The 24734-nt window shown below is 43.2% G+C and overlaps 1 long non-coding RNA gene across 1 annotated transcript in view; it reads left to right on the top strand.

Moving 5' to 3' along the window:
• Nucleotides 1-24400, top strand: part of LOC116440664 — a 96532-nt gene extending 72132 nt beyond the window's left edge. The window contains exons 3-4 of the long non-coding RNA XR_004238723.1: nt 10755-10828; nt 23687-24400. This is a non-coding gene — a long non-coding RNA (uncharacterized LOC116440664). The remainder of the gene's footprint in view (nt 1-10754; nt 10829-23686) is intronic.
• The last annotated feature ends 334 nt before the right edge of the window (nt 24401-24734 follow it).

Here is a 24734-nt window from a genome sequence, read left to right as displayed (position 1 = left end):
AGGCAGCGTGATAAGGATAAAGGATTGCCATGCTAGTTGAACAAACAAACAGGCAAGAAAACAAACCCAAACCGTCTCTAGAATTTAAATTTTCCTGCCACATGATTCTATTTTGGCTTCTGTTTGCAACATTTAATGATAACCACACCAGTGGCTGAACTTGAAGAGCCTTGCTGCTAATCCAAACCCCTCTCTAACTTTGCTGTGTTCTTCCAGATAACCTCATAAACCCCTTGTCTCTCCTTCATATTTTCCCCCATAGATCACTGCATTTGCAATCATATTTGAAATCATAAATACTGAATTTTTTTGTCTGCCTGCCATGGAAACACCGCAGCCGCTCCACCCGTGCGCACATTCATCTGCTGCCTTTCCACTCTGCTCAGGCCATCTCTGGAGCTGTGTGCTGGCTCTCCTCCAGGCTGGCTGGGGTGCCCCTGCTCTGTGGAGGGAAAGGGTGCCCTTAGCACAGCTGGGAGAGCACACACGTGGGCAGGAACCCAGAGATGTCCTGCTTCCAGGAGGGGTTCTGGTCAGGGATGGTGCCTGCTCAGCCATGGGATACAAACCACAGCGAGTTAGGCTCCTTCATTCCAGCCCATGGGGAGCCAGTTGTTTTTAAAGGAACTATGTAGATCCCAGTGCCATGGAGTGGCTATGGCCCCACCTGGGCTCATTTGGGGTGTCAGTAGGGACATGGTTCTCTTCATAAATGGGTGTCAGAACTACCCAAATGCAGAAGAGGGCTGCAGGAAAGCCTGTGTGTCCCCCCTCCCCCAGCACCCCTGTTGTACCAGAAAAATGCTTTGGCAAGACGGAGGAAGCTTGTCATTTTTGTTGGCTTGTATGTTTGCTGCATTTGAGACACTTGGGCAGAAATTAGTTATGCTCATCACAGAAGGTAGTGTGAAAATAAAAATGAAAATTCCTGCCCCATATATGCCTTTGTCACTTCTCTACAAGGTGAGTAGGTTTTCTGATGTGCTGTCTTCCTTTGTGTTGCTGGAGGCTTTGCACAATAGCATGCTCAAAAGCATCCAAAGGTCCACTTAAATATAAATAGCAAATTAGGTCTACCCAGACACAACTACCTTTATGCTTTCAAATAAATATGCAGTTGGAAACTGAATTTGAGGACATACAGTTATCTTTAGATTTTACGTTGCACATCTGAAAAAAGCAGTGACTGCCTAGCTTTCTACAAATGGTCTTGAGTTTATTTCTGAAGTTATCATACACTGAAAATGAAGAATGAAGGAGAAAAGTGCAAGAAAAGATCTGACTGACACTTCACTATGTGCTCTGCAGTGGTCACTCCACCAGCCAAGAGGTCCAGCTTTCAGTTAAGGACTCTGACCTGTAAAGGGTTACATCACCAAGAGTGATATTTCCTCTGGGCTAAAATCTTGGCAGAAGAGGTCTTACAGCTCACACTTAAAAACAATAGCTCTGAGAAGGGCAGGTACCAGAGGCTGTGGGTTTTTAAAATCTCTGTTATATTCCTAACACTTGCGCAATGACTGTATTCTGACAGGGGTGGATTTTCTGTCTTTCTAAGATCTGATTGATTTAGATTAGAATAGTTATTTGGTTTTCAAGAAAGAGTTATTGTTCCCATGTGCAGCAATTTTTATATGGCCAACAAAGCTGTGTGATGTTTCTAGCATATGGTGTGAGTGCCTTTAATGGTTGGACTTGGTGATCTTAAAGGGCCTTTCCAACCTAACGATTCTATGATTCTATGATTTACTTGACAGCTCACTTTATATTTAATCCAGAGGCTTGGGTTAGAAGTGGGAAAACACAAGCAGTGATTAGAAACCCTTTAGCTCTCACCTGGCTCTTCTCACTGACTCCCTGTGTGGCTTTGGATGCTGAGCTAGAGCAATTTTTTAAAACAGCCTCTGAGCAGGACTGCTGAGCTTCTGGCTAGTGTGAGACACTGTAGGCCTTCTCTTTATATTGCTGTAAAAAATCAAATATTTTTTTTCTCCTGAAGTGTTCACCTACCAACTTAACTAAAAGTTACTGACCATAAATGTCTGTATCAGTTTCCCCATTTCAGAATGCAGTATGCTAACATGAGTCTGCTTCATCAACAAGGACTGAGAATCAACTATGTAAAATCTAAACAAAGCTTTGATGTTCACTTTGAATCGGTTCAAACTCGGTCTCTATTATTTCAATACAGAATTAAAGTCAGGTTGAATCAGGATGTACATGTGCTATATAGAAAGCATAAGGAAGTCTTCCTTTGCTGGCAATCCAGAATGGTCTGATTTCAGCCCAGTTCTAATGGCAATTGATTGAAGTGTTTACTGCAAGTCCAACAAGTCCCAGCTGCAAGGCTCCTTACACAAATGTGCAGGTTGGCTGTTGCCACTTACGCCAAGCAGCCTTCATTTCACAGGATTTCTGGACAGCTGGCAGACTGGGAGCTCAAAATCCAGTCAAAGTGGCAAGGCAGTAGGGAATTGCTAAAATCTGTGATCTACTACCAAATCTTATAGAGCCAGCAGGGGTTTAATAACCCCTGATTGTATCTGCAAAAGAAAATTCTTCCAGCATAAGCTGTCTCTGAATAATGCCACATTCTGGCAACTGCTTTGGATGACTTCACTCACACGAATCACAGGCATTCACTTTTTTGCAACCATAGTTGCTCTGCTGTGTCTGCATAAAATGATGGGGTTATGAAAGTGCTCCCCAGCTTCCTTACAGCAAAGTGAGAAGTGTCCAGAATGAGAGTGATTCAGAAAACAAGTGTCATTAAAACAATTTGCCATTCACAGGTGACCAACCACATGGAAACATTCGCTCCTCTCAGGTCTCCCAGGCACCCCCCAAGGACTTCTTCTCTGGGTTCTCACCTGTCAGTGCTAAGATGAAGAATGTTTTGTTTTGTTTCCAGCATTGTCATCCAAGCAGGAGGTGTATGGGGAAGTTTCTGGGGCTGAGGTCTCCTTACAGATCATTGTGCTGGGTGCTGCTCCTTGACTAGGATTATTGGTGGGCTTGTGAAGAATGAAATTCATCCCCCTCTTCTGCATCATCACACAAATTATACACTTTCCATAAAGAAGATATTAAAGTAAATTAAAGCAGTAAACCTCTATATAAGGACAATCAATCGTGTAACACAGCATAAGGGCCAATGCCACACTGACCACCTGATGACAAGCAGCTCCTTTGGCAAGTACTGTCTTTTTACAGGCTGTCAACTGTTGTATTCCTAAAATTGCTAGGATCTCAACTCCAGGGCTAAGGAGACATGGGTTCTTCACAAACAATTGCCAGTTTCTGAGCACAATTTTGGAAGTTACTAAGCCCTGGTGATTTTGAGTGGTACTCAGAGATCCAGCACATGGTCAGGTCACTCAGACTTGGCCGGCCAGGAGTTACCAGAGGTTGTGCATAAGCTGAATGGCAGTAAAAGTCTGGGTGCACACAGGCACAATGTAATTTGACCTAATTTAAACCTCTCATGCTATGAGGTAAATTCAGAGCTGCCACAGACTGAAAGCGGCACCCAGGGAGGTATGGCAGCTTAGCGGGCACGTGGTAACCTGCTGTGCTGCAGGGGTTGTGTGCTTGATTGAGCTCTTAGGTTCCCAAATCCCTTTCCAAAATAGAACATAAGCACATCAAAAATTACACAAATTCACATGTACGTTAGCAGCCTAAACTCAGCCCTGTGAGTGCCACACAATTTTGGAGGCACTTTTAGAGATGGCTGCTACCAATAATCATAATGCTTGGAGGAAAAGGGGAAAAAAAAGGTTTTCAAAAATAAAAAGTAATTCTATAGAGTTTCTCCTTCCCCTCAATTGAACGAACTATGGGACCTTACAGTTTCTCTCAAATAGTCACAGTGAGGAGATGGTAGTGGAAAAACTGAATTACTGTGTACTTAACTTTATTTTCAGAGAGGTTTTTAATGAACTTATCATGTAATTTTCATAACAAAGTGTGTAATTATTCTTCTTTTTTATTGAATAGTAGCCTCAGGCCTATTGCTAAACCACATGCTACAATAAAGCTGTTGTTTTGTTTGAATTTAATTCATTGACTTAACAAAAGGACACCCTGGCAGAGCTTGTTTGAAGTGGAAAATTGGCTACATCCCATGACACTCAAAGAAAATACAATTTATTATACAGTCTTTTCAATGCCTTCATAAGCATTGTCCATGTTCTGGAAAATCGTGTCAGTAAATCAGCACTAATTGTTGTTTGAAGGTCAGGCTAAAGGTTCTGTTTTTCTTGTAGTTGGCCTCTGTAGGTGAAGAGGTATTTGGCTCAATGGCTAGACATTCTTGGAATTAATTTTCCACCAATTCTTATGCTACTGAATGTAAAATATTTCTGCCTTTGAATCTGTCACATCATTCTAGGAGCTAAATCTAATTGCCACCTCTTTGATACATTTCTTTTAGCATTTCTGTGGCTTTTTAATTTTTGTCTGTATTCTTTCCTTTTCTACCCTTGGCACTTCTTTTTCCTTTTTTTTTTTTCTGGCTCCAAAGACCCTTCTGAATCTAAGTGCCTTGTTAGGAGCCAACCTAAAAGCAAAAATTGCAAGTGAAGCTTCACCACTGTGTGCTGACTTCCTTATTACTGTTGAAAAGGGTCTCACCTGCCCCACAGGACTGAGAGAGGGAGTGTGGGTGGCTGGTTGGAGATGCAGCCACAGGAATTTGCTTCACAGGTGTAACAGACTGTGTGGAAAGAGACGTACGTACTGGAGACAGACATGGATGGACAGGTGCTGATGAGAAGGGTGCAAAGGAGAGAGCAACCCTGCAAAGCTGGCTGGCTGGGGGTTTCCAGGCTCTAGCTGTGGGCACTGTGAGTGCTGTAGGAAGTGCAAGAGGCCATGATGAGAGTCTAGCAGACCAAGTGACCTGGAGTCTGGATGCCTGAAAACAAGCTAAAGGTAATTACAAGGATGCAACTCTTCTGTGATCTCATACAAGGAGCCGCTGGAGGGAAATGCTGTGTGTAGGACAATAGCACAGTTTCTCTTCTGTCACGTGGGTTCAGTCATCATACACCACTCGGCACCAGTCCCAGGAGACTGGCTGCACCAGTGTGCGTGGAGCCCTGGCTATGCAGCCCATTTCTTTGCTCCCTGTGATGTGTCAAGGCGTCATCACTCCCAGCACAGTATGAATGGCAATGTCCTTTCTGCTACAGCCACCAAGGCTCATCTCACCCATCACTCATGGGCTCCATCTTAGGCCCTGTGCTCTTCAACATATTCATTAACAACCTGGATGCAGGACTGGAAGGGATACTAAGTAAGTTTGCCAACAATACTAAATTGGAAGGAGCTGTTGAGTCCCTCGAAGGCAGAGATGTCCTGCAGGGAGATGAATTGGAGTTTAACAAAAACAAGTGCCAGATCCTGCACCTGGCATGGGGCAACCCTGAATGTACATACGGACTAGGGAATGGGATGTTAGAGAGCAGCCCCACAGAAAGGGAGCTGGGGGTCCTGGTCAATAGAAAGTTGAACCTGAGTCAGCAGTGCCCTGGCAGTCAGGAGGGCCAACTGTGTCCCAGGGGGCATCAGGCACAGCATCGCCAGCCGGGTAAGGGAGGGGATTGTCCCACTCTGCTCTGCACTGGAGCAGCCTCAACTCGGGTGCTGGGGACAGTTTTGGGTGCCACAATATAAAAAAGAGATTAAATTATTAGAGAGTGTCCAAAGGAGGGCAAAAAAGATGGTGAACAGCCTTGAGGGGAAATCTTATGAGGAGCAGCTGAGGTCACTTGGTCTGTTCAGCCTGAAGAAGAGGAGACTGAGGGGAGACCTCATTGCAGTTACAACTTCCTCATGAGGGGAGGAGGAGGGGCAGGCACTGATCTCTTCTCTGGGGTAACCAGTGACAGGACCCAAGGGAATGAACTAGAGTTGTGTCAGGGGAGGTTTAGGTTGGGTATCAGGAAAAGGTTCTTCACCCTGGGGGTGGTTGGGCACTGGAACAGGCTCCCCAGGGAAGTGGTCATGGTACCAAGCCTGACAGAGTTCAAGAAGTGTTTGGACAATGCTCTCAGGCCCATGGTGTGACTCTTGGGGTGTCCTGTGCAGGGCCAGGAGTTGGACTTCAAGAATCCTTGTGTGTCCCTTCTATGATTTCATGAAAATAACAAGGACCACACAGCAGACTGGGAGCAGGCTATTTCGGAACAGAACTGAATTTTGGACAGGAGTGTTTGGATATGTTAGATGGAAAAGAAAATCTGGGTTCAATCTTCTAAGGAAGGAAATGAAATCTTTGCACAGGGAAAAAAAAACTAATATGAGAGAAAGGAAGAAGATCAAAAATACAAGAAATAAGTGAGGACATTTTGGGACAGCTGTCTATAAATCTCTCTCATCTCCTGCTCTGCTACAATCAGACCCTATTTTAGCTAGTGCCCTCCCTCCTTTTGCTGCCTCTTCCCACAGGCAGCTCATGGAATCATGGTAGTGCCCCTGCCCACATCTTTGAGGAATGAGCCTGGCCTTTAACAGCAGCTGAGGTGAGGGGGTAGGAGGGAAGGACTGCATTAAGGATGTGAAGAAATTGTTCTGCTCTGTTTGGATGGGAGAGTTTTGTACCCTACTGAGATCTAGAAAAACAAGTGGAAATTGTAGACATAAGTTTTGAATAAATAAAATAAATATTAAAAAAAACCCACCAGCTCTGCAGTTCTAAGGAGAAAATAATATTTGATTAAAAGACAAAACATGTATGGGGCAACTTTTTTCATTTCCTGTTCATGATGAAGGTATTACTGACATTATTTAAGCTGTGTTGAAGACATATAACGAGAGTCTAAGCAGATATAAATGTTCTTTTGGAATGTTATTTATAGTTCCTTGGTACCTAATGCCAAACATTAATAAGGTTTATGAGAAACCAGTGGAGACTGTAAATTGTTAGACTTCTAATTTAAATCATGTTGCTGACTCCATTTGTTTCCTGCACATTGATCTCGCATTCAGATAAATCTGATAAAATTCTCCAAGTTGGAGAGAGATTTGTTTTCTGTCAGTGGGAATCTAACTATTAGAGAGACAAGTTGTGAGGTTATTGGGAACAAAGCCACAGGCAGTAATACACCACACTTGAATACTTCTTTATTATTTATTTAAATGTTACAATATTTGATAAATTGCTTATGCAGCCATTTAACTGACTCTTCTGGAAAGTGTTTATTTGCAGTCACCTCAATGTCAGCCGTGAAATGAGCTGGGACTGAAATTTCATTAAGAAAGTCATATTTCATTATTATGGCCCCAGCAATCATCACCCTGTGTACATTAAGTCCAAAACCTATAGAATGTTATAATAATAATAATACTACAACTATGGCAAAAAATGGGCATGAGCCAGACAGGATATTCACAGTTAATGCACTGACCATACCGGCAGCTTGGGCTCTTGTGGGACAAATAGTTCAAAGAGCTCTGTGGGTCTTAAGCTTTGAACTTCCTTTGATTTGCCCATTTCAATTTGCAGCCTTAATTTCCTTTAGTGCAAAGAAAAGCTCAAGGTACCTGCTCTGTGTCAAAATGAGCCTTGCTGCTGTAAAACCTGAAGGAGAAGGCCAAAAAAGGAGGGCTAAATTACAAGGATCCTTCCTGGAACATCTCCTCTAAACACTTCTCTCAGGACAGAAGGTGGTTTCCCTCCTGTGAGGAGTGAGGTGACAGAAAGAGGTCAGTCCCCTGTCTCCTGGACAGCCACAGGGTGTGGACCAAGGGCCAGTGCTCTCCTCCTTTTGAAATGCCCATCATCTTATTTCCATTTTTAGAGTAGCTGAATTCAGCCTTTTTCCTCACTTCTCTATAAAGTGTGTCTACAAACCAGCTTGCCCCACTTTGGCTAAATTGGATTAAACATTTCTTCTCCCAGACCACAAGACTATGTTGTAAGGGTTTGGTATTCCTATGGAGGAACAAGATTCAGAGCCCATGAAGCCAACAGAGAGAGGAACGGATGGAGGCAAAGGCAGGCAGGGCTCTCCAAAGCAGGTGAGGGTCTATGAAACAAAGCTCAAAGCAGTGTAAGCCCCTGCTTGGAGGGATGTTTTCCCCAGGTGTAGTTCTGCACCTGAATTTTTCTTCCTATTCCATACCTGGTCACCTAAGCAGTGTGGTGCACCCCAAATGTCACACACACATGAAAGCAAGCTGCAATATTTGCATCTGCCTGTGTTATGAAGTTTACTGTGGGTTAGAAGTCTTATTTTGATGAACAATTATTTGGAAATAACAGCCTGTTAAGAACCAGGACACAGAACACTTTTGTGGCTCCTTATGCCTTAGAGAGATTAATGATATGTGGGATTTTATTCCTCTCTCCTGTCAGTCACAAAAGTCCTCAAGGGATATGGGCATACCAAAATGAACACAATTCAGATAGAGTAAATAAAATTAATCATGGAAGGTAGGGTTATACTGGGGGCTTTTTCTATGCCTTTGAATATACCAGGTTGAATCAAACAAAAATCAGAATATCACAGGAAAATGAGATCAAACGGAACCATGAAGGACCCGCAGCTCTTATCCACACCTTGCCTCCCAACAGTGTGATTCAAACTCTGCAAAAGTTGATGTGTGTCATAGGCTTCAGTGGTTTTAACTCAGCTCCTCAGTGTTTTACAGTCCCTTTGGAGCAAGAGCAATTTAACTTGCCCCCTCCCATACACCAAATAAAGTTTCCAAAATGGCACCTTTGCCTTGCTGACTACACTCTTTTCTTTTTTAATTGTACATGTGAATCCCTGAGAAACCTCACTCCAAGTTCAGGATAAACTCATGTTTCCTCTGCTTGCCAGAAGAAAATGAAAAGTAAAGCCCCATCAATTTTATTGCTCATAATTGTGGATAAAATGCAATATATTTGGCTCATATAAATTTGCTAGCAAATTATATTCAATAAAACCCTGGTGAGCAATTTAAAAGCATAAATCCCCCCATGCTGAAAAAAAGCTCATAAATTATACAAGAAAAAGGAGTGATTTCATCAAAGAGCCAAGATCTGCCCATGGAATGTTTCAATAGTACTGGATTTATAGTTTTCTGGGAGACGATTTATGATCCCTAATTTTCTGCAATAAAAAGCTCAGTGGGGATTCTCTGAATGAAATATCTTTTAACAAAGAAATAAATTTTAAAAAAAAATTTGAGAGTGAATGCAGACAATGCCATTCTTGGAGCTCTGCCCCTTTCATGTTCCTGCTCCAAAATTAATCATGGAAGACGCTAATAAGGATTGCATAGTGAGAAGGGAAGGAAGACCATTAAACTTTAAAATAAATGCATTGGACAGTTGGAGAGGGCATTTTTAGCAATAAATTCATCCATGATGCTTCATAGCCATTGTCTTTAATTAAGAATAAAATGATCATACTGGTTTAAAGGGAAGGTTAAACATTTCCAAAACACACAGGGATGATGATTGTGTTACAAAGATAACCGAGAGAGAGAGGCTGTGTGTGAATCCTGTGCACAGACGTGACATGCAGTCACAGCTAGATGCACTGAGAGATTCACTAACTTCCCCTAGTTTTAGGACTCTGATTCACAGCCTTTGTCAAATCTAGTGGCAGTGGCTGGAGAGATTACTGTTCCCACAAGCCATCAGTCACCAGGCAGCAGGGACCAGGGATCAGAGCACTGATCTGTTGCAGGTCACAGACCAGGGCACTAAGGTGAAGTGAGACCAAGATTTAACTTAATATGCCAGGCTGTGAAATATGACAGCTGAGGAGGGAACCTAACGTCTCTTTGACTGCAAAAGGGATGGCATAGTAAAAAAAAAATCTTCAATCACCTTTTAAAAATTCCCACATAAATCACCAAGGCTGTGACCAAGAATTCCTGCTGTGGAAATCTGCTACTGGGTGCTGAGAGAGAGAAGATAAAGGGATGGATGGATGGATGGATGGATGGATGGATGGATGGATGGATGGGTGCTTGCTGTAGTAGTTTCTCAAGATGATGTTATTCTGATTTTATTTATAAGAAGGTGAGGCATATAAAAATGTAAAGACCTGTGTGAATGATCAGACAAGCAGACTGACAATACTGGGATCTGAGCACATTATCCTACATGTCAGGCTGAGGACTGTCCTCCGTCTCCACCATATATTATCCACACATAGACCACGGGTGTCCTACAAAGGGATGGGGATAGCCACCAGGATGAGTGGGAGCAGTGAAAGTACCTGCTGCTGAGTAGCTACATCACTCAAAATCTTTTGCTGTCCCTCCAGAGTTCCAGACTATCAGAAATAGAACGGTGAAGGTGATGTTCAAGCAGATTTCCTTTGGATTTGCCCTGTTTATTTCTCCCATGTGGGGGGTCTAATCTAGGAGATCCAAGCTTTCAACTTCCATGGCAAAAATACAGACACAGGCAGTTAGGGGCTGATTCAATGCTCACACAAATCTGTAGATGAAAGGACTCTTGCCTTTGATAAGTATTACTAGATTGAGCCCTTGCCTAAACCCATGTAATATAAATGAAAAAAAATGCTCAAAACTATTTTGTTTTGACAGCAAACAATGGACAGAAAAGGCCAGAGATGATATTTGACTGATCAGTCTTTTTCTCATTGAGTTTTATTATGAAATAGAACAAGAATTGTTGAAAATAATCTTAGTTGAACTACTCTTTCTTGCATGGCCCAGCAGATTCAACTGACTGCAACAAAGAGGAGGATTTTTCAATAAATTATTTTAAACTCACATTGCAGGTCTGGAGATCTACCAGCTAAGAGTGCTGAGGCAGAACAGCTGGCTGAAGGGAAGGAAGTGTGTCTTTGGAAAGGTAATTCATAAGCAATAAACATGCAAGGTTTGCTATCTATCATCTATCCCTGCCCCAAAACTTTACAAGCACGGGGCATTTTGCCCATGTCTGTCTGGCAGGACCCAGGAGTACTTCCTAGCTCCTGTGCCTAGGTATTCACGCCAGCTACATCCACTTCTATGTTGAGAGCAGACCCATCTACAGACTGGTTCCCTACATCCCATGTAGTGGGATCCCTGACTTATGGGCCAGAAGGTGAATGCAAAGTGCCCCTTCTGCTCCCTTGATTGGAACAGTGTGTGTGCCTGGAGCTGACTTACCCTGTACTCTCATTTGTGGCTGAAGCAGACCAGAAGAAGGCATTCATCAACATCTCGTTCAATGTTCCCTTAGGAAAAAATACAGGCTGCAGCTTGATCATTCACTACTCTTAGGGAGCTGGGGTTTTGTTTGGTTCTTTTTTTCTTTCAGAGGATCTGGACTGTATTTCTAATTGATCAAGAATGCAAAATAAGACTTTTTTTTTTTTTTTTTTTGTAGAAGTGTTCTGATTATCCACAGATTTTCCAGTAAATACATAAATACATTTATATTATTTTCATCCACTATTGATACCAGAATGTACATGTGTAGCCATATAACATGTCTACATGGCATCCCAGTGTGCCAAAAAATTAGCATTTTCTTATGCAGACAGTGGTATCTGGCGTCCCTACCAAATAGCAAAAACAATTATTTGACATAAGTAGAAACATCCCTAGGAAACAATTTCCCACAAAATAAAGGCATTCAAAACTAGAGTTTTGTGATCCATTCAGTCAGTTGACTAAATTTCAGAGACAAATTTAATATTTTTTTATATGTCTTGGAGATAATTCTAGCATTTCAGTAAATGAGACATCACTGGTGCTCCAGTGACCGAATGTGTCCCCTGAAGCACATCAACCAGTTGCCCTGGGCAGGAGCTGTTTTTCCTTAGGAATAGATATTCCTGAAAGGGCCTTTTAAACACACCTTCTGTGGATTTGTCCAGGACTTTTACACAACTGGGGGAAAAAAACCCCCAACATCTCTATGTTTGAGATCCGAAGCAATCCTCCAGACTTTTATTTGATCCCTCATGGAAACTTAGGTCAATCATTCATGCCCTTGTGCAGCCTTACTGCTTCAGTACAGGCTCCCAATGATCTGTAACAATAAAAACAGGATTTTGGAACAATCCACCTATTACTAGTGCCTAAAATAGCAGAGTTGGGTCCCCAGAAGTGGTTACATTCAGAGAAATTAAGGAGTCCTTCATGAAAGCTTTCCCTTTTTCTTGTTCAGGACTATAAAACTGACCTACAAGACATCTTGCAGCTACTAGTAAGAGAACCAGGCAAACAAGAAGCTGATTTTGAAAACTGAAATGCATAAGAGGACATCCAAAAGGAGACAAAACAACTAAAAGACAACCATACAGCAGGCATAAAAGAAGCAATTTGAGTTGGAGGACACTCCATATATATAGACTGGAAACAGCCAGAGGTGTCCAGCTTGGGGAGGGGTCCAGCTTGAACAAACAGCCTCACAGGCAGCATACGTAACATACAGGGTAATATTTTTGCATACTGCATTGTAGTAAAGTGAGAGTCATAAACATCCCAGAAACAAAGCTGGAAGGGATCCCAAGAAGCCATTTATTCCATGGGCCAGTATGAGGCAAGCTAAATACAGCTGAGTATATGTTGAATCTGTTCTTAAAAATCTCTAATAAAGGTCAAGCCGCAGATATATTAAGGGATGGTAAGGTAAGGAAATTAATTCAAAACACACTACCAGCCTTACAAATGGCTGGGTTCCCCAAGCTCACCTTCATTTTATCTGCAATGATGCTATTTATTTAGAAGCAATAAACTATATCTCTATTATCAGTTACAAAGAGAAGTACTGGTTGTTGGGATCAGATGCCCAGTGCTAAGGCTGGTGCCCTTATTTTGTCCAGAATAATCAGAAGAGGGTAAGGAAGAAGTGGGAAGTGGCCCCTTTGAAAAAGAAATACGCTGCTATTGACACAAGAACAAGGGAAGTATCTCAGTACATCAGTGGGTTGGCAGCCGGATTCTGATGCCTTTTCAGTGTATCCAGGGACTTCCCAAACTCACAGGCCATGGCACTGATCAGACACGAATCAGAAATTACGATCCTGAAGACAGCCTCAGCAAAGTCACATCATTCAGATTTAATGCAAAAGTTATTTTTGTTTGTTATTGTTTCTGGAAGCTCAAGGCATAGAAGGCTCTTCCCAAATTTTGTGAAGGTATGATCCAAGACCCAAATGCAATACAATCAATATTCAGCAGCACCCAATCACTTAGGCTTATGAGAGAAAATTATTGAAAGGAAAGGAAAGGGAAGGAAAGTTCAACAGTAAAAACAGGTGCCTGCCAAATAAGCCATAAATGAGCCAGGGACCTCTGGCCTAACTTACTCCTTTCTCCACCTAATTTCAGACATAGCAAGGCTGAAAATGGCTGAAAAGAAAAGCAGAACAAGAGAGGACTGTGTGCTTTACTAAGGGTTAGTTCTAGGGTACCCCAGGGAGTAAAAAAGAAAAAATACCTGGAAGTACTGCACTAACCTTCCTATGTGTCGGCTGAAGCAGTCAGATAGCCCACGGTGATTCTGGGCTACAGTGAGATAAATCAGTGCTGATGTTCATGCCAAACCACAGATACCACACTCAATTTGTTAGGGAATAACCCCAGGTCTTTCCAGCAAAATATTCACTTCTTCCATATCCTGTCAGTGAGCAATATGGAAAAATTTCCCTCTAATGGGGGAGTGCTGTGTCCTAAAACAAGCCTGGGAAACCATAGCTTGTACTTCGTGCATGAAAGTACTGGACAATTAGAAACTCAGCTGAACCATGCAGATTGTCTGCTGATGAGGGTAGACGCTTATTAAAAAAGCGTGGAGGAAGTTATTCTTTGAAGTTTATAGCTGTTGCCATTTCAGCCACAAGGCCAAGTTTACACCCATGACAGACGAAAAGCACAGCACAAAAAAAAAGAAATCCAGCTTGATAATTGCATGATGATTTCACACCTTTCTGAGGGAGGTATTTTTCCCTTCTATTTCAGTGGCTCTATCCAGGCAAAAGCTTATTTTTTTGGTACCCTTGGAAGACGAAGTCTCTTGTTCCCCAAGATGGGGTAGCTGGGACAGAAGGAGTGTCTTGGAGCAGTTCCTGTCCCCTCTGGGTGGGAGGCCAGGCTGTTTTCAGCCTGAGTGGGCTTGCTATCCTCTCCTTTCCATAATGACTTCTTCTCTCCACATTCCCCATATAACTACCTCCTCAGAAAATGGACCTCCCTCTCAGAAGGGAGCAGGGACAGGACTCAACTAGAAATGGAAGAGCTCATTAGTCTCCATGTGCATTTTCTTTTTCAGTTACCTGTTAAGATCCAGCAAAGAGTCTGGAGATGTGTTTTCCTTCTTACCTGGATAAAATGATTATGCTCTTTAGACACTGCAATGGTGCTCTGATGTCATCTGTCTAATACAGTCCATTAGACAAATGAAGACAATCTTCCACTACCTTTGTGTTTTATCCTTGATTAAACTGAGCTGCTGCCTGTTTGTACTTGACCTCAGAGCTGGATGATCTCTTCACCGTTGTTTCAAAATCACTGAAAAAAGATAAAACCAGCCAAGACCAAATCTTAGCATTGCCATGTGGCCCCAGTTCAAATCTTCATAATAAAATGCTTTAGGAAACATCCCTGAAGCTGTAGCTAGCTTAGTCTGACCGGAAGAGCGCAGGTGTCAGGGCAGGCATCACTCTACGTTCATCGTGCTGCATGACGTTGATGTCCTGGGGTCATGAGTATATGTGATGGACAAGGAGCAGCCTGTTGCATATTTAGCTGGGTAGTGTGTGGTGTGATAGACACAGAGCTATCCTGCAATAATTTTAACAGTGTGCACTGGCCTAATAACTGTTTACTGCACAAGTATTTGGGTTATGCTTAATAGCAGATTGTAAGGAAAACAATCAGAAAGGAAGAAAAATGGCTTGAACTCAGCCAGCCCTGCAGTTAACACAGGACAATGGGAAAGTCATGGGCTCCCAGGAGTCTGGTTCAGCTTCCTGCAGGGCCTACTGAACTGGTTGGGAAAGACAGAGCCAAAAGTCTGACAAGCGAGAAGCACAAATGAACTCTGGCTGCATCAGCAGGACTCTCTTTTCAGAGCCAAGGAGATCTTGGGGAGCTGTTCAGGGGCACCAGACTGAGACTCAGGCACTCGCTGTAGTGTCTGCAGAAGCAGAGACCTGCCTCAGTTGCCAAAGGGGCAGAGCTGTGGATAATTTGGAGGATGGGGAAGAATTGCTCATTTGGTAAATGCTTTTTGGAAAAGGAAATACTAGTTTTGAGAAAGTGGTTTTGACATTTTGTGGGCATCATTTGTCACACTATCCTTGAGGGAAAGTCCACAGGCATCCAAACATGGTTTTTGGTGAAACCTTTCCTCCCCGTACTGCAGTCCCTGGCAACTCAAGGGAAGTTGAGACCCAGACTCTTGAAATGTGCCCCAGCTGGCCAAGGCTCAATGTCCAAGGTGAGGCCAAGACCCAGTTTTTAGTAACAAACTCTGCTGGAACTGTGGATGTGAGCCCCACAGTCCAGACACTGGCAGCTGTCTCCACACTATGTCTCATGCCACTGAGAGCATCAGACAGTGCCTGATGTCTGAGCCAACCTGTCTTCTTCTCTTGTGGGGTTTGTGGTCCATCAGACACCAGAGGGGCAGAAGTGCTGCCAGTCCTGCTGTCTGAGGGCTTGAAAGATGCAGTGGGACAAGCTCGTACCACCCAGAGAAAGCACTGCCTGTTGGTGCTGAAAATGGTAATGCTCTTTTCCAGGGCTTAGTGTCCTCTGCTCTACTGCTAATATGTAAACTAGGCTTGTTTAGTTCACCTGAAATCATGCTTAACCTACCCGCATGTTAGTGATTTTGCATTATGTTGCAATAGAGTATGTGCCAGGTCTGCTCAGCTCCTGTCTTCCAGTTCCAGGGCAGTAACAAGAAGTACTAATGCATGCCCTGTTCATGATCATCTGAGCAATATCTGCACAGCATTTCTTTTCCATGTTACATTTCAAGACTAGCAGTTCTTCTCTTCCAAAACCAAACTGCTTATTTAGATGAAATTTCATCAAGGCTCCTGTGGGCATTATAGCTGTGCACCAGTAAGAAAGGACACAGCCCTTGCTGGACAACAGCAAAGACTCACTGGCTTATGTATATGAGGACAAGTGACTGTTAGGTCATATTTAATTTACCCTTACCACACAGACCATAATTCCATCTAACCAGAAGAGAACATTGCACGATAGGGAAAACAGGCAGACCATGAACTAAGTATACACCACAAAATCCAGTACAGCATGTTAAGTAAGCAGATGTCGCAGGAAGGAAAGTGCAATATACTGTAGGTACTGAAAACTTTCAACTGACATCTGCTCTTCTTTATTTCTGTCTAAAATTCCCCTTTAATACCTGACATCATTATCTCATTTTTATCCTTTCTTATATAAAACGGTGATAGCTTATATCTGCAATTCTCTAAAAGACGTTTTTCCCCTGTTCAGAAAAACAGGTATCTTCCTGTTACAGGTGAATTAATCTTTATCTGAGAGATGATTTTTGACCAACCCACCAGTGACACTAGTGGGTTATTTTAGAGAAGGTCATATATGATCATAAAACAACATTTAGCTGAAGAAAGAATCAGCAGCAGAAACAAAAGTTTTGTCAACTTTAAAGACAGCCTGAGCAGCGCCTTGTGCCTTAGCAGGGACCTAGTCTCAAAAAGCACTATTAACAAAGGAAGAACTGGAATCAATCTTTCTTCTTCTGTCCACAATCACTCATAGAAACTACAGCTTAAAATCTCAGCAGGGAGCTGGATGTCGAGTACCTCATGCTTTGGAAGCACAACTTGAGAAATATTACAGGCACCCAATTTTAAGGATTCCTCTCAAAAATCAGTCTTTGTTTTGGAGATCATAAGCTGTTCAGCACCACCAGTCAGATGCTAAGATCTTGGGGAGAAAGTACATCTTGCCACAAGCAGTGTGCATCTCTTCACAACAGGAACCCAGCCTGCTGGTTGTAATGCTTGGCGCTCTAACCTAAAGTAAATACACCACGTAATCTGCAGGATACGTCTCTGAGCATGCTTACATGGTAATAATGATGTTACCATAGAACGGCCATATGACTTATTATGCCTTGTGAAATAAAGCAAAGCCAATCTCTTCCCACCATGGGAAGTACCAGCGCAGTAGAAAATGGAAACAAGAAAAAATTAAATACCACCCAGGCCTGGTTTAAACATGCAAACTTTCTAATAAAATATCAGAACCAGATGCCGCTAAAGATGAGTGATAATTAAAGAAGATAAATTAAAGAAATGTTTTTCCAGGGAATGGCTCTACTGGACACAAATTGTTTCAGCATGGGAAAAAAAATATAATAAAATTACTGCTGCTGCCTGTTTTCAAAAGTTTCCATTAATAAGTCAAGGCAGGTTCCCTGCTAAATTCCCTTATATCCAGGCTCCCTCTTTGCCTCTGTTGGTTTAATCTCAGTGTGGTTTAGCAGAGTGAGCAGAGGACTGAGAGCCAGGATTCGGTTCCAACACTGACTCACTGCGTGGGCTCCCTTATGTCATACTCAGGGCAGGTCAGGCCTGGAAAGCACATCTCTAAAAATGGTCCTGAGGGGTCCAGAGCCCGACGATCTCCCCATTCTTGTGTCAGATGTGCACAGTTCACCAGAGGTTTTCCCCTGACTGTCAGTCCAGCAAACTGATCTCAGGCTAAGCTGGTGTAATGTGATTTTTTTCAGTCTGGTGTCTCATCGCAAGAAATAAGTACACTGGGAGCCAAGTTATGCAGACACCTGTGCAAACTCACGGCAGGAAACACAGCCGGAGCATTGCAGTTGTAGGGCGGATTCAGCAGACCCACTGAGACCACCCTGGAGCTTTATGTGCCTGTGTATAAACTCATCTTAGTCCAGTTTGTTGTTAAGCTTCATCTTAGCTAAACACAAGATGGTGTTTAAGCCCCTCAAAGACTTTTAATTTCTTCAGATTTCTCACATGCAGAAAAGTGTCCATCTAATTGCCAAAAGCAATTTTGTAGCAAATAAAATAATGTGCTGCACCAGGAGAGGAAAAGAATAAAATAAACCCACGTAAATACATGGCCTAGTTCCCTTTTAACCACATGTTCCCCAGGCTCATAACCTCTGCAAAAGCCTATGAGGAGTAATGTGGTTTGCAGTGTGCCTGTAAGGTCAACAAATCTGGCGTGTTTCAGGCTGAACAAGGGCTCAGACACAAGATCGGGTTCCCCTGGTTTAATGAGCTGCCGTGCGGCCCCGCTTCGCACATGGCGAGCGCCAGGTGACACCGCGCGGCCTCAGCCCACCTCAGCCGGGGTTGTATCCCCGGTTCCCGAGCCAGAGGGCCTCCAAGGATGGTCACTGCAGTTTGATGGCCACATCCCCTCTCACAAAACCAGAGTAAGGCAGCTGCATGCCTCATGTGCAAACGTGAAAGCAACGGGAGCTGCCTGAAGGACACCGCGCTCACAGCTTGTTCTCCTGGGCAGCAAAGTCAAATGGAATGGATGAACACACACAGAGTCAAGAACAGGGACAGGCCTCTCGAGCACGCAAGCTCCAAGCTGTTTGCAGATGTTGCAGCTCAGTCTGGGAATTTATACTTGATCTGAGACTGTGCAAGTTAATCTGTGCACGGCCAGTCTGCCGGCCCCAGCCCAGCCACCCAGGTGGTGAGGCCAGCTGCTCTCGGCACCTTTTCCTCCCCAGCCTTCTGGGAGCCACAGGGGGACAAGGTACAGATGACAGTAGCTAGGGCTAACTCCAAAACAGTAACAGGCTTGCTCTGCCTTGTCAGTCTCAGAGACAGAAGAGCAGTGTTGACCACACTCTCATTTGATCCTTTAAAAAGTGCATTTATTAAGACCCTTTACTCCCTGCAGAGCACTGAACCTGCAATAAGAAATATTGGTTACACAGCTCATAGGGAGATTGGTGATTTCTCCTTGATCTCTGTTTCAATCCTCATGCTACAAGTGCTGCAGGGCATCTGTCCCCAAACCACACTTCTCACCTGCTGGACAGACAGACTTCCCTGGAAACATCATGTGGAAAATTCAGTGGAGAGAAGAGGAAACAAGAGGATATGAGAGCAGGTGAGAGGAGGAGGAGAAAAAAAGTAAAGAAAAAAAACCAGAAAAGCCAGAAAAAAAATGAGAGGAGAGGAGAAGAGAGGAAAGGAGAGGAGAGGAGAGGAGAGGAGAGGAGAGGAGAGGAGAAGAGAGGAGAGGAGAGGAGAGGAGAGGAGAGGAGAGGAGAGGAGAGGAGAGGAGAGGAGAGGAGAGGAGAGGAGAGGAGAGGAGAGGAGAGGAGAAGAGAAAAGAAAAGAAAAGAAAAGAAAAGAAAAGAAAAGAAAAGAAAAGAAAAGAAAAGAAAAGAAAAGAAAAGAAAAGAAAAGAAAAGAAAAGAAAAGAAAAGAAAAGAAAAGAAAAGAAAAGAAAAGAAAAGAAAAGAAAAGAAAAGAGAAAAGAAAAGAAAAAAGAAAAGAAAAGAAAAGAAAAGAAAAGAAAAGAAAAAGAAAAAAGAAAAGAAAACAGAAAAGAAAACAGAAAGGAGTCATGAATCTGGGTGTGTAATTTATATATGAGGGAAAGTTTAAACCAGTGTGATTGGCAAGAATACAATGTTACTAAAAGCCACAGACATGCTAATTGGTGAGTCATTTAAGTAAACCCTATTGATCTTGTAAGTTTGCCAATTTTCAATTTTCACTTTTGCTTGAAAACAGCTCAGAAAATAAGACTTAACCAGAAACTCATGATCAGTGACTTTTTCATCCAATTTTTTAGCAAATGTAATATCTGTCTTGAGGGGTGCTTTTGTTTGACCAAGGGAACAGTCACAGAGCTTCCTTTGACTCACCCAAGCCTCCCCCAGTATGGGCTGGAGATGCAGACTCGGAGCAGGTCACGTCCTATGTGCTTTCCATATTCCTGTTCTTTCCATATTTCCATTGCAGCTGCAAACCAAGATATTCTTTTCAGCCATGATGTTCACTGCCAGCAAGCAGTCTTAGGTGTATGGGAAATAACCACCAGAGGCCTGTGACACCTCAGCCATGCCACTGCAGAGGTGGGGGATTCCAAAAGGTCAAGCTTGGCTCTGTCCAATTTTCTGCAGCCGTGCCCAGCACAGGAGCTCTGAGCTGCTCAGAAATTTGACTGACATTGTCAGTTCGAAGACAGTAAAGGAATGCGACTGATGTCCAATGGTTCAAAGATGAATGTAGTTTGACAATTTATGTAAAGGAACAAAAAAAAATAAAGCGTTTATCGCATTAACCCATTCCTCCTTTACTATTTGGGCTGGAGCTAAGGCAAATTTGATAGAGCAGGTAAAGGAGGTATCCCTGGCCATCCACCCTGCTCCTCTGCCACAGCTTAGGAAAGTCTTGTCCACCCTTAAAGAAGCACCATCATCTGTTGGGTGATCCTGAGCTGCCCAGATAGAGGGATGGGCTCCTTCTCCCCCTCAGAAAGAGCTTCAGTAATCAGGCACAGGCTTTCCACATTCTTAAGCAAAATATTTACTTTACAAGCGCTGAAACAAAATTTGGAAAAGTGAAGAATAATATTTATTTTGATGATGTTAAATTGCATTAAAGTCAAAACTGAAAATTAGATGTATGCACATACACCAAGGGCATTATTCACTAATCACAGGAACATAAAAGAACTGGAAAATACCCTCCTTCACTGCCACTAGGAAAGTTGATCTGGAATAAATTACAGGCAAAATGTATAATTAAGCAAGCTATTATTATCCAGTGTCTTAGCAGATGCTGACCTTGTTTATGGTGATTGGGATAAGAATTCAAGTGAGGTTTGATTTCACAGCTGTGTCCACGATGCCTTCGACCTGTTGTATTGCCCCAGAAATTCCCAAAGTGTTAGCACTGCTATCTAAGTGTGGTGCTTATGGATTCCTATCCTCCTCAGCTGCTGACTGGGGAACTTTTCTTTAGCTTCTTGGAAAACAGAAAATTGTTTCATTGATCTGTCAGCCAGGCTTTATACTTGAAACCTGCATTTAATTACTTTGAAGAAGCTTTAATATTCCACCAGTACAAGGAGGGGGGACCTTCCACTGCAATGCTATTCTCTTATTTTTATTTTTTGCCGGTGTAAGCTAGTGGCTTAGTTACTGAAATAATAATTCTGTTGAAAGTATCCTTGGCATGAGAGATGAGCTGCCAAAGTGTTATGGGCACAGTAATTTGTACATGGAAATGAGGATCCAGGGAACAACATGAACATCAGTGTCCTGAGGAGCTTATGATTAAAACATTATGCTGAGCTTTTATGATTTCTACAGCTAATTAGCAAGATTTATAAGCGTCTAGAAAAAAACCAAGGCTGAATACAGTAACAATCCCTATTTTCCACTTGAAGCAGAAAACTGCTGGGTTCTAAAATAGCGGGAAAAGGAAAAGAGGGAAAACACCCTTATATGTTCATTTGCCCACAATTTAGACTAATTGCTTCTCTCTTTTCCATAGGATGAGTGGATGTCTCTCAGGTGGCGAGCATGAAGTCTATGACTTATTCACATCAGTGGCAATGCCTTGTTGATTTAATAGAGAAAAGGTTTCCTGCTGTTTTGTTATGGATTCAGACTAGTACCAGCTTTGTTTTCCAGCGGCATGCTGGGGGAATGTGAGGTGTCTGAAAAAGCCACTTCCACCAATATACACTCGGTTGATTCTGTGTCCCCAGGGGTGCAAAAGGAAAAGAAGGGGTGTGGGAGGAAAGAAGAAATACCAAGGTAGTCTGTAGAGGAATTAAGGTCTTAGTCTGCAGCCACAGACCTGTGAGGGCCTCTGCTGCTCCCAGGAGGGCTTCTGGCTGGCAGCACCTGCATGCCCTGCTTGGGAAGTTCACGGTGTGCATAGAGGGGCTGTGCAAGACCCCAGGCCTTTCCCTACAGTTTTTTGCATTTTCAGAAGCCCAAACATCTCCACATAGTCATGGGTCGAAAACCCCTGACCATAAAACTCTTCTGTTCTCTCTGGACAAACCTTTCAGCCAGAAAAGGAGATGCCGTCCAGAAAACATGACTGTGTGGACATCTCATTGCATAGGATGAGCCTTGCTCTAAGTGAGATAAAGACTGATGATCATTACTGAAGCCATGGCAAAGGAATTGCTCCAATACAGACCCAAAGCAGCTGAAGCAGATCTGATGACTGTTTTTGCCATGGTTGTAGCTAGCTCCTGTGTGCAGAACAGCTGAGATTTCACCCAGAACACAGCTGGCTGTTTTGGCCAGGTTGTCCCTGGTCCAGGTTTGCCTTTGGGAAGAGACTTTCCAGCCACTGTGGGCACTGCCCTTTCTCAGAATCTGCACTGAGCACTCCTCCTGTTTCTAGCCAAGAGTACAAGTACCATAGGTGGGTCTGTGCTCCCCTAGCTGGGAATTGTGACCCATGGTGGGAGACTGAGAGCCACACTGGGCCCTCAGCTGCCTGGGCACTGACCTACGTGTAGGGAGATGCACTGCGTGTACAGCCATTTAAGGCAAGTGTGACCTTCAGAGGGTTGTACTTCATTTTTTGGTGGCTGCAGACGTCTAGTGACAAATACAACATATTCACATATCCCTGGGAAGTGCTTTACCAATGCTGTATGTCGCCACAATGTAGTAATTAAAAATACACTGTCTTACTGCACAGCTAGTGTGACCACAAATGTCCATTTATAAAGTTTCATCTATTTATACTGGAGCCCTGTTTCTTCAGCTTAGAGATGTACAAATACAAGTATGCCACACTTAATAGTATCTTAGCATTTTATTATTTTTAATGAACCTCTGTCATCACCTCCTGCAATAATTTTTTTCTCATTCCCATATTCCTAGGCAGTTGGCCTAAATGGGTATAATGGGATAATTTCCACTCCAGCAATGGTTTGGCACTTACATTATACAGTGCTTGGTAGCTGCTGCACCCTTGAGACAGAGAATATGCCGAAGTTTATGGTGAGACCCACAGTGGAGTGATGCCATACTCCATATTCACCTACAAAGCCAGTCCATTTTTTGTTACCATGGAGTGGGAGCAAATTTTTAGAGTTTCTGGTCTAACATTAGATAGGAAGGTTTAGCCAGAGAACTTTTCACTGAAGTGGCACCTGTGTTCTTGGCCAGAGGTGCTTCAGACCATGGGAATATCACGCTGGCACCTCCTACTGCAAAGTGTCCAGTGAGAGGAACATCAGCACAGCTTGACTTCATCTTATAAGCCCAGGGTTGCAAATGGATACAAAGCTCTCCAAGCAGAGCTGTGGGGGAAAGGATCCCACCCTGCTGGAAAGAGGGAAGTGGAAAAAACGCCTGGCTGAGGCAGCATTGCTGGGATGCCAGCAGAGCTAGCAGACGGAGGGGAGCGAGGCAGGGAGAGCCCTGTCTTAGGGCAGCCCCTGCATCCTCCATCCTCCAGCACAGGGAGCGGGGCCTGCCCAGCCTCTTTTACAGGTGTGCAGGGAACTGGGGGAGCCACAGGCTGCTGGGGCTCTCCTCCCAAGCATGTGTGCTGCAGATGGGCTAGGACTGAACGCCAGCCAACATGGAATATTATTTATAATAACAATAATAACAATATTAATAACATAAGAACATCTGGTAGCATTTTTTTCTGTCTACCATTTGGCTGGAGGCAGAGCATCCGGGTGACATGACAATGTATTTCTGTTTCCAATTTAGCCCCAGCTCAGCTGCTGCAGTGACTCAGAGACAGGCACTTCCAGGGACGCATCCCTGTTCCCGGTCCCGGCTGGCCCCGCAGGTGTCCCACCACAGACGGCAGAAGCACCTAAGATCATCCATGCTTGGATTTCCTTTATTGGCTGTTTCACAGGAGACTGCAAGGGGGGTTTTATGCTTCCATGGCTCCTTTCCATCCTGCCCTGTGAGGAAGTTACCCAACTACAACGGTGTGCGGTTTCAGACAGAAAACAAAAGCTGGCTGTTTTGAAATCAAACCAGAAGTGGCTCTATTACACATTTCATGCTATTGAAAGTATATTTGACTAAATACGTATTTAAACTATTGTGGTATTGTTTTGAATTCTAAGGTTTTCAAATGTGTCCAGTGAATATGTCACTTCCACAAACTAAGATTTCAGTTTTGACATGCAACTCACATCTAGCCTGAAAAATTAATGCTGTAGTTAAAAACATACTTTTCTTTCTTCATTATACTGACAGAAAGCCAAAAGCAAAATTACCATGGAAGCTGAAGCTGTTGCTCCTAGAGTGTATACAGATAGTTGCAGTAGGAATACTTTTATCCATCCTGCTCATCATTAGTTTCTCCCAGCAAGTTCTAGCTGGGGAGTTGATTTCTTTGGGATCTAGAGAATGGAGGGTGGATTCCCCAGTCATGGAGCAGGCTTTCACTTCAAAGCAGTTAACGCATTGTGCACGGACTCTCATCTGCTATAAATTTATACAGGTTGATGACAAACTTAAAAGGTGCACTATTAAAACTCCATGTTCAAGAATAATGTTCATTTAATTATTTGAGCATTCTGTCTTGAGTCACTAAAGACTGAGGTTTATGTAAAGTAAATGAAGTGTCCCCCTGATGCCTTCGGAGGCACGTATCCTGTTCCTGTCCTTGGGGTCAGCCAGCTCTGCATGTATGCTCAAGGAAAAACTAGGCCTCAACACTCATTATATTATCAAATTTACATATGAAGTAGCGAAAAACTGCTGATAAACAGAAAATCCAGGCCTTTGGCTCAGCACT

Source organism: Corvus moneduloides, chromosome 3 (assembly GCF_009650955.1).
Source record: "Corvus moneduloides isolate bCorMon1 chromosome 3, bCorMon1.pri, whole genome shotgun sequence".
Taxonomy (NCBI): Eukaryota; Metazoa; Chordata; class Aves; order Passeriformes; family Corvidae; genus Corvus; species Corvus moneduloides.
Note: the sequence above shows the minus strand (reverse complement) of the source record. Positions and strands in the feature narration are given on the sequence as shown.